Genomic DNA, 15,000 nt, shown 5'->3' on the forward strand with positions numbered 1-15,000 from the left:
TGAATAAAAATCACATCATCACCTCAATAGATGATCCTATAATCAATCAGGAAACTGTTCATTCTAAAATCAAGAAACTGAATAAAAATCATATGATCACCTCAATAGATGCATAAAATTCACCATTTACTTCTTCATCATTCATTTATTATTAAAAACTCTCAAAGTGAGTATAAAGGGAACATACCTCAACATAATAAAGGATATACATGACAATTCCACAGCTGACATCATACTCAACAGTAAAAAGCTGAAAGCATTTCCTCTAAGATCAAGACAAGAATGCCCACTCTATTTTTATTCAACATAGTATTGAAAATCCTAGCCAAGCAATCAGACAATAAAGATAAAAGAAATCCAAATTGGAAAGGAAGCACTAAAACTGTTTTGCAGATGATAGGACACTAAACTTAGAAAATCCTAAAAATGCCACCAAAAAAAAAAAAAATGACTACAACTCATCGATGAATTCAGTAAAGCTACAGCGTACAAGAGTAATATACAGAAATCTTCTGAATTTACATACACTAACAACAAACTATCAAAGAGAAATTGAGACAACAATCTGATCTACCATTGCATCAAAAAGAATAAAATACCTAGTAATAAACTGATCTAAGGAAGTAAAACACATGTACTTGGAAAATCATAAAACACTGAAAAAAGAAACTGAAGACACAAACAGATGGAAAGATTATACTGTGTTCATGGACTGGAAGTACATTGTTAAGATAATCAAAGTACCAAAGGTAATCTACAGATCAAATACAATCATTATCAAAATACCAAAGACATTTTTCACAGAACTGGAAAAAAATCTAAAATTTGAATGGAAATATTAAAGACCCTGAATAATCCAAGAAATCTTGAGAAAGAACAACAGAGCTAGAGGTATCATACTCCCTGATCTCAGGATATACTACAAAGCTACAGACTGACACAAAAACAGACACAGAAAAGAGAGCCCAGAAATAAACCCATACATTATGGTCAATCTCTGACAAATGAGGCAAGAATATACAGCAGGGAAAAGACAGTCTTTTCAATAAATGGTGCTGGGAAAACAGGATGGCCACATGTAAAAGAATGAAATGAAAACATTTTCTCACACTACCTCCAAAAATAAAATCGATTAAAAAACCTAAATGTAAGACCAGAAACCGTAAAATTAGAAGAAAACATAGGCACGACACTCTTCAATATAAAAGGGGCATAATTTTTTGGATCTGTCTCCTAAGGCAAAGGAAACGAAGGCAAACATAAACCACTGGGACCCAATTAAGCTTAAAAGCTTTTACACAACAAAGGAAACCACTGACAAAGCAAAAAGGCAACCTAAGGAAGGAATAGGAGAGGATATTTGCAAATGATATGACTGGTCCAGGGTTAATATCCAAAATATGTACACAGTTCATATAGCTAAATATCAATGAAACAACCTGATTGAAAGATGAGCAAACAACCTGAATAGGCATTTTTCTAAATAAGACATCCAAATGGCCAACAGGCACAAGAAAAGATGCTCAGCATTGCTAATCCTCAGAGAAATGCAAATCAAAAACACAATGAGATATCCCCTCACACAGGTCAGAGTGGCTACCATCAAAAAGACCACAAATAACAAATGTTGGCAAGCACGTAGAGGAGAGGGAACCCTAGTCCATGGTTGGTGGGAATTTAAATTGGTGTAGCCACTGTGGAAAAATGCCAGTATTTTGGGTTGTGCCATGGAGATTCTTCAAAAAACTAAAAATGTAACTACCATATGATCCAGCAATTCCACTCCCAGGTAGGGAACGATATGAAATAATCAAAATTATATGATTGACATGGAATAATTGATATTATCATATAAAATAATAATTGAAATTATCATATATGAAATTATATGAAGAAAATGAAAAATGCTAATTTGAAAAGATCCATGTATCCCAATCAATGTTCACAGCAGCATCATTAACAATAGCAAAGATATGGAAGTGATGTAAATATCCATCAATAGATGAATGGGTAAAGATGATATAATAGGTAAATATATGTGTGTATGTATGCATGTGTGTATTTTCTATACATACATGTATGTATATTTATATATATACTATATGTATATTTATATATGTATACATATATAATAGACTACTACTTAGCCATAAAAGAGAGTGAAGTTTTGCCATCTTGTAACATGGATGGATGGACCCAAAAGGTAGTATGAAATAAGAGACAAATATATGTTATGACTTAATGTAAAATCTTAAATATATATATATATATACAACAAAACACAAACAGGCTCAGATATAGAGAACAGACTAATGGAAGTGAGTTAGCACACAAGGTGGGCTGCCATCTATAGGATCACACAGAGTCGGATACGACTGAAGTGACTTAGCAGCAACAGCAGCAGTTACCAGTGGGGAGAAGGAAGAGCGACTAGGAGGTTGAGAGGTACCAAAAGTTAGTCAGTCTTCAAAGACAATGAGTCTCTTGACTATGTCAAGAGTGTTTAGATTTTAAATTTCAAACTTGATTATCTTATATTTAGCAGCTGTAGTTTATGACTTCCTTACAAAATAATGTAAAATTTCTAACACTAAGCAAACCTACCAGAAAACAATTATCTATAGTTTCCCATTAGATTTTTTTTAAATTGAAGGATAACTGCTTTATGCAACTTTGTGGTTTTCTGTCATACATCAACAAGAATCAGCCACAGGTACACCTATGTCCCATCCCTCCCCACTCCACCTGCCACAGAGCCCCTGTTTGGGTTCCCTGGGTCATAGAGCAAATTCCCATTGGCTATCTGTTTTACACATGGTATTGTAAATTTCTATGTTACTCTCTCCATACCTCTCCCCCTTCTCCATCCTCTCCTCCCACCTTGTCCATAGGTCTGTTCTCTATGTCTGTTTCTCCGTTGCTGCCCTGAAAATAAATTCATCAGTGCCATCTCTCAGATTCCATATATGTGTGTCAGTATAATATTTCTCTTTCTGACTTCACTCGTATAATGGGCTCTAGTTTCATCCACCTCATTAGAACAGATTCAAATGTGTTCCTTTTTATGGCTGAGTAGTATTCCATCGTATATACGTACCACAGCTTCTTTATCTGTGTGTCTGTTGATGGACATCCGGGTTGCTTCCGTGTCCTGGCTATTGTCAATACTGCTGCAGTGAACACTGGGGCACGTGTCTTTCAGTTTTGGTTTCCTCGGGGTGTATGCCTAGGAGTGGGATTGACGGGTCATACGGCAGTTTTATTCCCAGCTTTTTAAGGAGTCTCCATACTGTCTTCCACAGTGGCTGTATCAGTTTACATTCCCACCAGCAATGCAAGAGGGTTCCCTTTTCTCCACACCCTCTCCAGCATTTATTGCCTGTAGACTTTTTGATGATGGCCATTCTGACTGGCGTGAGATGGTATCTCATTGTGGTTTTGATTTGCATTTCTCTGATGATGAGTGATGTTGAGCATCTTTTCATGTGCTTGTTAGCCATTTGTAGGTCTTCCCTGGAGAAATGTCTCTTCAGGTCCCTTTCCCACTTTTTGATTCAGTTGTTTATTTTTCTAGTATTGAGTTGTATAAGCTGCTTGTATGATTTGGAAATTAATCCTTTGTCAGTTGTTTCCCTTGCTATTATTTTCTCCCATTCTGAGGGTTGTCTTTTCACCTTGTTTGTAGTTTCCTTTGCTGTGCAAAAGCTTTTAATTAGGTCCCACTTGTTCATTTTTGTTTTTATTTCCATTATTCTAGGAAGTGGGTCATAGAAGATCTTGCTTTATGTAGTCGAGTATTCTGCCTATGTTCTTCTCTAAGAGTTTAATAGTTTCTGGTCTTACATTTAGGTCTTTAATCCATTTTATCTTTTTGTATGGCATTATGAGTGATCTAATTTCATTCTTTTGCACGTAGCTGTCCAGTTTTCCCAGCACCATTTATTGAAGAGGCTGTCTCTGCCCTGTTGTGTATTCTTGCCTCCTTTGTCAAAAATAAGGCACCCATAGGTGCATGGGTTTATCTCTGGGTTCTCTATTTTGTTCCATTTGTCTATATATCTGTTTATGTGCCAGTACCATATTGTCTTGATGACTGTAGCTTTGTAGTATAGTCTGAAGTCAGGAAGGTTGATTGTCTACCAAGTTTTACCATCTCTATTTTTCAAAACTATTAATTCCAATGTGCTTATACTTACATTCTATTTTTCCAGTGAGCTTTCTTATGTGAACAGTTTCTTAGACTTTAATTTTTTCATCTTATATAATCTTCCAATGAACTGATGTTCCATAAAAAACTTCCAGGGGCTTCCCAGGTGATGTCAGTGGTAAAGACACTGGTAGACGTTTCTGCCAAGGCAGGTAGACGTAAAAGATCCAGATTCGATTTCTGGATCAGGAAGGTCCCCCTGAAGAGGGCAGAGCAGCCTATTCTGGTATACTTGCCTGGAGAATGCCATGGACAGAGGGGCCTGGCAGGCTATAGTCCATAGGGCTGCCCAGAGTCAGACAGGACTGAAGCAACTTAGCACAGGGCACCAAAAAACTTTAAATGCTAGCTCTAATGCTTGACATGGGGCTTCCCTCGTGGCTCAGCTGGTAAAGAATCCACCTGCAAGTTGGGAATATCCCCTGGAGAAGGGAAAGGCTACTCCACTCCAGTATTCTGGCCTGGAGAATTCCATGGACTGTACAGTCCAAGGAGTCGCAGAGAGCCAGACACAACTGAGTGACTTTCACTTTCACTGCTTGACACATCTGTCTCAGAACGCCTCTAACTCCATTTGTCCCAGGCTCCTGTTTTCCTACTTTCTAAACCCCACCCCTCTCTGTCCCAGGCCACTTCCTCCTGTCTTACTTCCTTTCTTAGTGAATGGCATTACCTTCCAGCGGACTGTGAACACCTGCTGACTAGTTCTAGAAGCTATTCCACTGCTCCACTGCCGGGGCGTGCACAGCCATGATCTGCAGCCCTGCTGCCAGCCCCCCGGCCAAACAAGAGCTTCTGGGCACCACTCTCCTGTCTGACATCTGTAGGGGCCCACTGTCTTAGCAATAAAGTCCTGATCTCCAGCCCACCATCCTCGGAGTTAGCGTGGCCAGTTCTCTTGCTTAGGGGTCCGGGAGCCGACCCCCATGGGGTGTGTGACTCAGGAGCCCTTTGAGGCAGGTGTTGATGTGGACTGAAGCTTCCCTGAATGGAGTCCAAGAGAGGTCTCACTTTGGTGACTGCGGAACCATGAGGAGGAGCCAGACGACTCACGCGTAACCACCACCAACAGAACAACAACAAGCTGTGTGCACCACCAGTTGTGCCCTGTGGTACCTCGTTTCCAACTCCAACTGTCTGGGCGCTTGATTCTTGATTGCCGCCGCCTCCCGCAGCTCCCAAATACACTTACTACACCTCTGGCTCCCACCACACTGCACAATTTTCATGCACAATTTTGTGTGTTATTATCTTATTAGGATACAACTCCTTTACAACTTGTGTTAGTTTCTGCTGTAAGACAACGTGGATCAGCGATAGGTACACGTTTATCCCCTCCCCCCCACCCCCATCCCTCCCCTCTAGGTCATCACAGAGCACCGACCTCAGCTTCCCGTTCACGCACAGTTTTATTTAACCCTCACGATGCCTTGCGGCTTCCAAAGCCAAATGTGTTTGACTCGAAAACATCACCCACCCTCCCTGCTGGGCCAATGCGCACACTGCTTCGCCTCCACTTTGCTGAGTTCACACTTCCTCAGCTTCCGTCTGATCACCCCAGTTCCCTGACACAGGTGACATCACAGACCAAGAAAGAGAGGCAACTGCCTCCCGGCCACCAGGTAGGGAGACACTTTCTTTAACACGGCCCCACCCTCCCCGCTGCTGTGCACTGCCTGTCTGTGTGCCTACCAGTGGAGACCTCCCCTGGTGAGATAGTCAGCCAGTGTTTATGACTTCTTGCAAGGGAATTAACGTCGAAAGAGGCCCCTGCACAGCACGGGTTCACCTCGAGCTGTGGTGAAGGCAGGACGAGATCAGCGTGCCGCCTGCTCCACAGAGGAAGAACACATCGGACCCTTAAATCACTCATGGGTGGGCAGCCAGGCCCTCTCCTGTGCACCAGTCTTGATTTTAAAGAAAATGGTTCAGCTCTTTATGTGCCATCGATCAAAAAATGCTCTCATTTCATAATAGGAAGCCATGATCATCCATTCGTGGGGCAACACCGAACTCCTCAATCCAGTTTGCAGAAAAAGGGAGAGTAAACCCCAAAAGCAGAATTTTACCAACTCTCCTCCCAGACTGTGACAATCAGCTAAGACGCATGCTGCTCTGAGCTGGACTTCCACACGCCCGTTGCTTTTCTCCAAGTAGACTTTGCATCTCATGATCTCAGAGGTTCTGTTTCCCACATGGTGATACCATGTCGTTGCTGTTGTTGTTAAATTAAAAAAACAGCAAAGACCAAATGAGGGAAGGGAGGAAGAAAACTCCGTTTGTTTATACTACCAGCCTGGAGCAGGATGGGCGTCACTGACACCTTGTCCAGCAGGCATCTCACAGGTCCCTAAGAGGGTACATCCTTACACCCAGGAGAGGGCAAGCCCGTCTCTTCAGCAACACAAATAAAAATGTTTTACACATGAGCTAATCATCTCAGAAACTACCCACACACAAAGAGGATAAAAAGGTCTTGGGGGCTGGCCTCGTTCACACACTCTGTGCTGCCTTGATGGTGGGTGGCCGGGACACTGTTCCAAGCCAGCATTTACATGCTTCCCGTCACCTCTGCCAGCTCCTGCCTCACCTCTCTGCTCCAGACCCTCCCAGCCAGGACAACAGAGGAAAAAGCCCCTCATCACAGTTTAAATGTCTCGGGTCTTCCTCAGTGGTCTCCCCCAAACCTGGCTATCATAGCCCCACACCAGGCAGGACTCACCCCCGTGGTGTCCCTTTCATCATAAAGTGCGTGCAACACCACACTCACGTCTAAGCTGCTTCCGAAGAAGGGACTTGGGGCTAGGGTGGGGGACACTGGCCGTGTGTCCCATACCTTCCTGTCCTGCTTGCCTTCTATCCTCACATGCACATAGCCCTGTCCCCTTAAAAACTTTAGTTACAATTACATTGTTTTACAAAGGGGCGGGGGATTTTAAGTACATACTGTGCTGGTTACTTTTCTCATCCCAGAACAAGGGAACTGACCCATGAGTTCCATATCCGCCCAGACAGACCTTATTTCAATCATATCAAATTTAAAAATCTAGGGATAGGCCACAGTGAGGAAATGCAGGCATTTTCAGACCATCTAGCAGCTGGTCGGAGGAGTGGACCCCCCGCCCCAGGGCCCAGCAGTGCGAGGTTCCCCCCGAGCACTCCTGTTTGGGCCTCTGCTCTCCACGCTGGCAGAGAAGATGCCTCTTGGGAGCTTCAGTTCACTGTCAGGACCTTGTCTGTGCCCTCCCGGGACCAGCTGGCCCCGCTGAGTGGACACGGAGCAGGTGCTGAACTAGGGAACTGGGATCGGGAAGACAGAGCGCAGGCTTCAGGTTTGGAAGATGGTTGAGAGAAATCCATAGCCAAGAGGGGCTCTGATTTGGATGAAAGCAGAGTGGACAGCTGTGCTGTGGCTGGAAACACCTCCCTGCAGGCTCCAGGCAGCAGGAGAGAGAACGCACACTGACCGCTGCCCCCCGAGCCCAGCCAGCTGCTCCAAGCAAGGAGCTGGAGTGCAGTCATCCAGGTTTCAACTGCAAAGCAGTGGGGGTGCAGAGATGCTGCTGGGCCACCTCGCAGGACTCAGCTCAGAGGTCACGAGCTGGCAGAGGAAGGCTGAGGCAGGGTTCTCAGGGCCCAGCTGAAAGCTACTTCTGCTGTCGCCCTTCCTGTGAACAAAACCAGACTCTCGCTGATGCTGTTCGGGCCCTGAGTCCAAGCCCTTCTGGTTCCAGCAGCAGCCGCGGTGCTCTGCTGCCCTCGGGGCACCTCTGATGGGAGCACTGAAAGGGGCATCAGTGCCTGTCTCCAAGCTTCACCCCCCAGGGCCCCTTGCTGCTCACACCAGCATCTTTGCAACCTCCCCATCATCCTTGAGCCCCATTCTACCCCAACACCAGCAGAAGGAGTTCCGCACCTCGCACTAAGTTGGACTCTCTAATCCGTCATCCCCATTTTACAGGTGTGGGGACTGAGGTTGAAGGAACAGAATCAAACCATTAGGAAATGGCAAAGCTAAGCTGAGCACCCCGGGCTTCTAACCCTCAATCCAGTTCCCTTGCCTCTACATGACTAGGGAATCCCAGGAAGGGTGCTCAGGATGACAGCTATAGCCAGATTTAAACGCATGTCTGCCCTGCCAAGGACTTCCCAGGTGGCGCTAGTGGTAAAGAAACCTGCCTGCCAATGCAGGAGACATAAGAGATGTGGGCTTGATCTCTGGGTCAGAAAGATCCCCTAGAAGAGAGCATGGCAACCCACTCCAGTATTCTTGCCTGGACAATACCCATGGACAGAGGGGCCTGGTGGGCTACAGTCCATGGGGTCACAGAGGGTTGAACATGACTGAAGCAACTTAGCATTGCTCTGCTAAACTGCACCTGCTCTGGTGGGGTCAGTTAACATTGGGTTCAGCAGCCTTCACACAATAAGAAACCCGCCAAATAGTCACTGAAACAACTGGGTGTTTTTCTGTTTGGTTGGTTTTTAACATAAAGGAAGTCTGGAGTAAAGCAGGAAAGAGCTTGTGGCACCAGAGATGTGACACAGCTCTATTTTTTTGCACCATCATCCTCACCATGTGACTTCATCCTTGAGGTTGGTTGCCTCATGTTCCAAGATAGCTGCTGGAGTGCCAGTCATTATTTATGTATTCCAGGCAGAAGTAAAAAGAAAAGGTTAACTTGCCAGCTGAGTAAATCCATTTTAAATAAAAACCTTTTATGTAAGTCCTAACTAATGACTTTGTCTTCTTATTGTGTATTTCTCTCTGCCCAAGAGACTGGGAAATGAAGTGTTATTAATATACTCCTGCCTCAAATAAAATTAAGGTTTGGTTAGTAAGGAAGGGGAGGATGGATATGGTTGGTTGGCTACCACAGAGCTATTCTTGGTACTGATTTGTGGTAAGGTTAGAGTGAAACCACTTCTGACCCAGCAAGGAGAGGGAATTATTCACAGAAGAAATCTGCATCTCAGTACTGAGATTCGGGTTTTGATGAATTAATTTACATTGAGGTTTTGATCATGTGCTTTATAAACTTTCGGCAATAGCCCCATCACCTAGAAACGAAGTCAGACTAATCTAAAGTGATAAAATGGCACAGGCAGTAGCATGCCTGTGGCTTCCTTCTTCAGCGAACAGGGTTAGGCCTCAGACTAGCTGCAACCTGAAATCTGCATTCCCTGGGGTCCTTACTACGCAAGCTCTGGTCCCCAAGGACGGGTATCATCATGGAGCATATTAGAAACGCACAACTCAGGCCCCACCCCGGAGCTACTAAAGCAGAATCGGGATTTTAACAGAGGCCCCAGGGAGTTCCCGTGCACGTTAAAGTTTAAGAAGCCACACTCAAACGTATGACTTAAAGATCTTGCAATGGGCCCTCTGATCTCCTAGAACATTTCCCAGGAAGCATCGCCTCTAAGATGCTGAGTGTTTAGTGAGACTGTAAGTCACAGTGTCACCTCTCCAACAAGAGCTCACGTTTTAACTATTAATGCTCATGACGCAGTAACACCTATCACTTACTAAGTACTTCCTGTGCAGACCCTAGGCGAGGGGCCTGTGTGTCCTTCTGCACTTACTGCTCTGAACAGTTCTGTACGGTGGCTGCTGTCACTACCACACTGCACGGGAGGAGACTGCCCCGTGGTACCCACCTGGGAGGCACCGAAGGGGTGTTAAGAGGACAGGGAGGGGTAGTGTTTAGGAGGAGGGAGAAGCTTGGATCAGTGAAGCACACTCTAGACAGAGATGGAGCCAGGATGCCTGGGATCTTTCTTTCTAAAGCCTGCTCAGCTACCAGTGGTGACCTTGCATAACACGCACCCCTCCCCCTCCCCACCGCCCCGTCACCACCCGGAACCTCACTTTTCTTATCTGCGTATCAGGGATGGGAGTCAACCAGATAACCGGCAGGCTTTCCTCCAGCTGGCATTCCTCAAGTCTAAGCACGACCCTCCCCCCGACCCCGATCCTGAAGTCAGTCGGCCTTAGCAGCCACCAACTCTGACTTTATCAGGTTCATCCAAGGGCCGCCAGGTCTGGCCAGAGCCCAGCTGGGTCCAGAAACCCAGATGCTAGATGCTCCAAAGAACCACATACCTCCCCCTGAGCAATCAGAGGCAAATAAACACAGTTGCTGCCAGCCACTCTCACCACCCCCTGCTGACTGGACTCGGGTGCAGGGGAAGGAGGTAGGCAAAGCCGACTTCCTGTAGACCTCCGGAAATAGACTTGATAGATGTTCCCAAGGAAGCACCTGGCCATGCTAGACATTATTTGCCAAAGCTGCCTGTGGGGTTATTACCAATCTGCCCACCTCATCTGAGAGGGCTGACCATGCCACCCTCAGACTGGTTGGCAGAACCCAGCAGTAAGCAGTGAAGGAAGACCGCTCAGACTCAGCTCACAGTGGAAGGCGCCTGTATGCTCCTGGCACCTCTGCACGGCACACAGCCTGGTCGGCAGCCTTGCCAAGGAGTGTCTCCCCGTCACAGTGGCCCCGGGCAGCGTCCCTCACTCACAAACCCTACACTGCCATGGACACCCAAGGCTCCTGGGGGCTATGAGTCTGTCTCCATGGTGACGGAGGACTGATCCACAGCCAGCACCAGACCCAAGGCAGAGACAAGCCCTTTCCCAGGGATTTATGAGTTGGGGCCAGGATCCTGTCTCCAAGGCTGGACGGTACCACACACACTTAGGACCACTGTGGGAGGCATCTTCCACCAGAGTACTCTCAACTGCAGAGAGAGAAGTGAGCACACACATAGCCAGTGTGTGCTGGAGTCCCGGCCCAGGTCCCCGCCCCACCCCCAGCAGGCTCTGGGCCTCACCCCTGTGCCTTGTAATCAAGTCCCCTTAAGTGAGCCAGCTCCAGAACCAAGATTCTGTCACTTGTCACCAGAGGAGTCAGACATTCATGTATTCACCTGGTGACTCAGGGGAAGGCCAGGCAGGCTGAGATGTGCTTGGCACCAAAGGAAAAGAAAAGAATAAGACACAATGTGTACCTTCAGGGGACTCACGGGCTAGTGTGGGATATGTGGCGGTGGTTTAGCTGCTCAGTCCTGTCCAACTCTTGCAACCCCATAGACGGCAGCCCACCAGGCTCCTCTGTCCATGGGATTCTCCAGGCAAGAATACTGGAGTGGGTTGCCATTTCCATCTCCAAGGTATCTTCCTGACCCAGGGATTGAACCCGGGTCTCCTTCAGGCAGTCTCCTGTATAAAGACATATTCTTTACCAACTGAGCCACCAGGGAAGCTAAGTGTGCGATATAAACAGGTTATAATAAATCAATGTATTAAATGTGCTGAAAAGGGCACAGGGTACTATGAAGCAAACAAGCCTGGGGCTGAAGCCAAGGGGCAGAGAGCCAGGAGGGCTTTCTGGAGGAGGGGGTGCTTGAGCTCGATCACATAAATGGGAGGATGCGGCCCTGAAGTGGGGAGACTGTGTTTCCGACCATGAGGACAGCAGCACGCCCCACAGCTGCTGGGGACTCGGGGGAGGGGACACAGCATGGTTTCAGGGAGAAAACACCTATGAGCAACTCTAGTAGCTGAAACAGACGTGTGCAAAACGGGACACAGCCCTTTTGCAAGCAAGAAGCCGGCTTTTTAGAGAGAAACCACATAGAGCAGAATCCATGTTCAAGACCTAACCCAAGACTTCTGAACAACCACGCGTGAAAGACTACAGAAGCTCAGAGGCAGGAAAAGACACCTGCAGCCAGGACACGGACGAGGGGGCGCTTTTCAGAGCGGAGACAGGCCTGGAAGCACAGAGCCGACACAGACGGAAGTGGAACCTGAGCCACGCTGTCAAAATGTCAAAAAGCTTTGTGCTTCTTGAAGTGCTTTCACACTAAACTCATCTGATGCTCACAAGCAAGGTGAGGACTTCAGCCATTCTAATGCTTTCCTGCCTGGTGATGGAGAAACAGACACAGACTGCGTGGTCTCCTTTGGTCACAGAACTGACGAGTTGGCAGAGGTTCAGAGCTTCCCCAACACCCTCCCTGCCAAGGCTCCTTTGTTACCTCTTCTACAGATAAGAGGAGGGAATGAAGACCCACGCATCACAGAGTAACTTTCCTCGGGACCTTCTGGGCGAACCCAGGCCACCTCCACCCTATGCGGCAGCTCAGGAGTGAAAGGGCCTCAAGACGGAGAAGACAAAACATGTATTGTTCCAAATTTGTCTTCCCTGTGGGCTTACGAGCTCCAGTGGAGCAGATACAGCTTCCTCAGCAATTAAGCTGGGCCTCTAATTGGGAAGGTGCTCGTATTTGGGCCATAATTGGGAGGGTGCTCAAATGGACTTCACGACCAAATGAGAATAAACAGAACCAGTGAACCAGACAGAAAGCAAGGGGGAAGAGATGGAAGGTGAGGATGCTGTCTTCTGACAGTGGGAGGCAAACCACCCAAAGCTCTCCTCCTCGCTGCCGCCCTCACAAGCCTCATGGTATTAAATCCAGAGGGCGACGGGTGGTTAAGGCAGAGGTGCTAACATTTCCAGCAATATCCGGCTGCTCCTTGTTAACACTCCAGGGAAAGAAGGGTGATGGGAGAGATGACCAAAGAGAGTCCAAATGAGAGGTCAGAGGTCAGCGTGAGCTCCAGCAGGCCCGAGCATGTGTGGGTAAGTTCCTGGTAAACTCCCAAGTGGTCCCTACGTTGTAGGGGTGATCTTGAGGTCTGAACACTGATATTCTACTGGGAGTTCTCTCTGGTCAGGACAAGCTTCTGGAAGGATTTTTTCCATGTCCTCGCAAACATATTTTCCACCCCTACCCCAGGTGGTGGCCCTGCAATAAGGCCAGCTCCTAGGAGTGAGGAATTGTCATCTCGCCTAGTGATGAACTGTCCACTCACTCTGCAACCTCCAGAAGGAAAGGGTGGCAGACCAGAGAGGAAAGGGAGGGTCTGCTGAGGAAGGAGGAAAGGCAGCCCCACGCTGGCCTGCAGGCCTCCAGGACAGTTCCTCCCCTCTGCCCTCCTCGCCCCCCTCCACCTGGCCTCCCACCAGCAGCCACGGGCAGTCTCACTTGGCACCGCTTCTAAAGCAGAAACAGGGCTTTGTCCCATCCACCGGAGGCAAGGCCACCAGGGCCCGCTGCAAAAACACCCTCTTCCCCGTCAAGGCAGAAAAAAGTGGCTTTTGGCCCTTCTAGTTCTAGAACACCCAGCTGATGACAAAAATTACTTCTCTGGGACCTCTGGCGGGCCGTCCACACGCCCCGCCCCTCCCCAAAGCCCCCCTCCCCGCTCCTGCCCAGACCTCGTGGTGCCCACCCACCCGCAGAGGCTGCCACTTGGGACCTAGTCCCGGGCACGTAGGCTCTGTCATTACCCTCCCACCCGCACAGACGTCCTTCCACGTCCCACACTTTCTGGGTGGGGAAACCGAACCACAGTCCCAGGGGGACCTGCTGACCACGTGACCGGGCCAGTCAGAGTCAAGGGCGGACACTCAGCAACTCAAGACCAGGCCAGCGTCACACACCAGGCCAGTGTCTCACACCCGGAGCGAAAGAGGACACAGGCCTCAGAGCTCCTTCCACACCGTGTGAGTCAAGGGTTTACAACAGTTTGCAAGCAAACTTTCTGTTAACAACAAAAAAAAGCCCTTTATTCTCATGAACCCTGACCTCATTTCCCGAAGTGGTCTCAGACACACACACACACAAGCCCGCGTAGGTACCATCTGTCAGCTCCCCTTGTCATCAGGCAAAAGCCACACATGCCCACTCCAGCAGTACCCCCTCCTCAGACCTGGAGGACACCTCCAGGTGTTCAGGCAACACTGTAGGAGGGACCAAGTAGGAACTCAATGTAATAATGTTAAATCCCAGTTTTCCAAGGCAGGGGGAGAACCCCACATATTAGTCACAACCCAAACCCCAGGTTTCTGCAGGATCTCGACAAAACGTCTTGAAAAAAGGGAAGAGAGGGATATTTTCAATGGGTGTTTTCATTGGGGGCTGTGCTTCTCACAGGACGTGGTGGACAGAAACATTTTTAAAATACTGAGCTTTCAGTAATATAAAATTCTGATATTAAAAGGAAATTGGATCCTCACCGACTCTGTGTCCCCCAGTCGGCCTTAAACCCTGCTGTTTCGAGAGAGAGCCATTTTGCTTTCTAATAAGGAAAACTCTTGATAATCCGATTGACTCAAAAAACAAAACAAACCCCACAGCCCAAAATGACACCCTATATAGCAGGCAAGGCTTTACCAAACAGGGTTGGACAGAAGATACCTGCAGAGCATTTAATTTTGACCCCTTAGCACTGGGCCGTTGTCTTCCGTTTCCACTTGTTGAGACTCTCACCAGAATTTTCAGAGGAACCCCAGCCCCTGGAGCCCCCTCCTCCCCCCGAGCCCCCGGCACCCCCCTTCCCCACCGACCCCCCTGCTCTGCGGGGCCTGCGCCCCCTTCTCCCAGCGCTTCGGCGAGAGGAGGCAGGAGCACTTACCTCAACCACCCTCTTGTGGGGAGACCGCTCCTCCTCCTCTCTGGAGCTGGGACTCACTGACATCACTCGACTTTATTTATAATCTTTATTCTACCGAAAAGTTGTACAAACTTATATGGTTTGTAATGGTACATGGCTCATGAATGAGACGGAAGTGAAACGTCTATGACTTTTCCGTGGATTTCACTCAAGCCCCACGTTCACTCACTAGCCAGGAGATGACGGCGGCAGGAACTCCTTCTCACGCACTTTTGCTCACATCCCCTGCTGGAGTCAAAGTTCTTTAGGGGCAGAGGCGATC

This window comes from Oryx dammah, unplaced genomic scaffold, assembly GCF_014754425.2.
Source record: "Oryx dammah isolate SB20612 unplaced genomic scaffold, SCBI_Odam_1.1 HiC_scaffold_11, whole genome shotgun sequence".
In the NCBI taxonomy this organism is placed as follows: Eukaryota; Metazoa; Chordata; class Mammalia; order Artiodactyla; family Bovidae; genus Oryx; species Oryx dammah.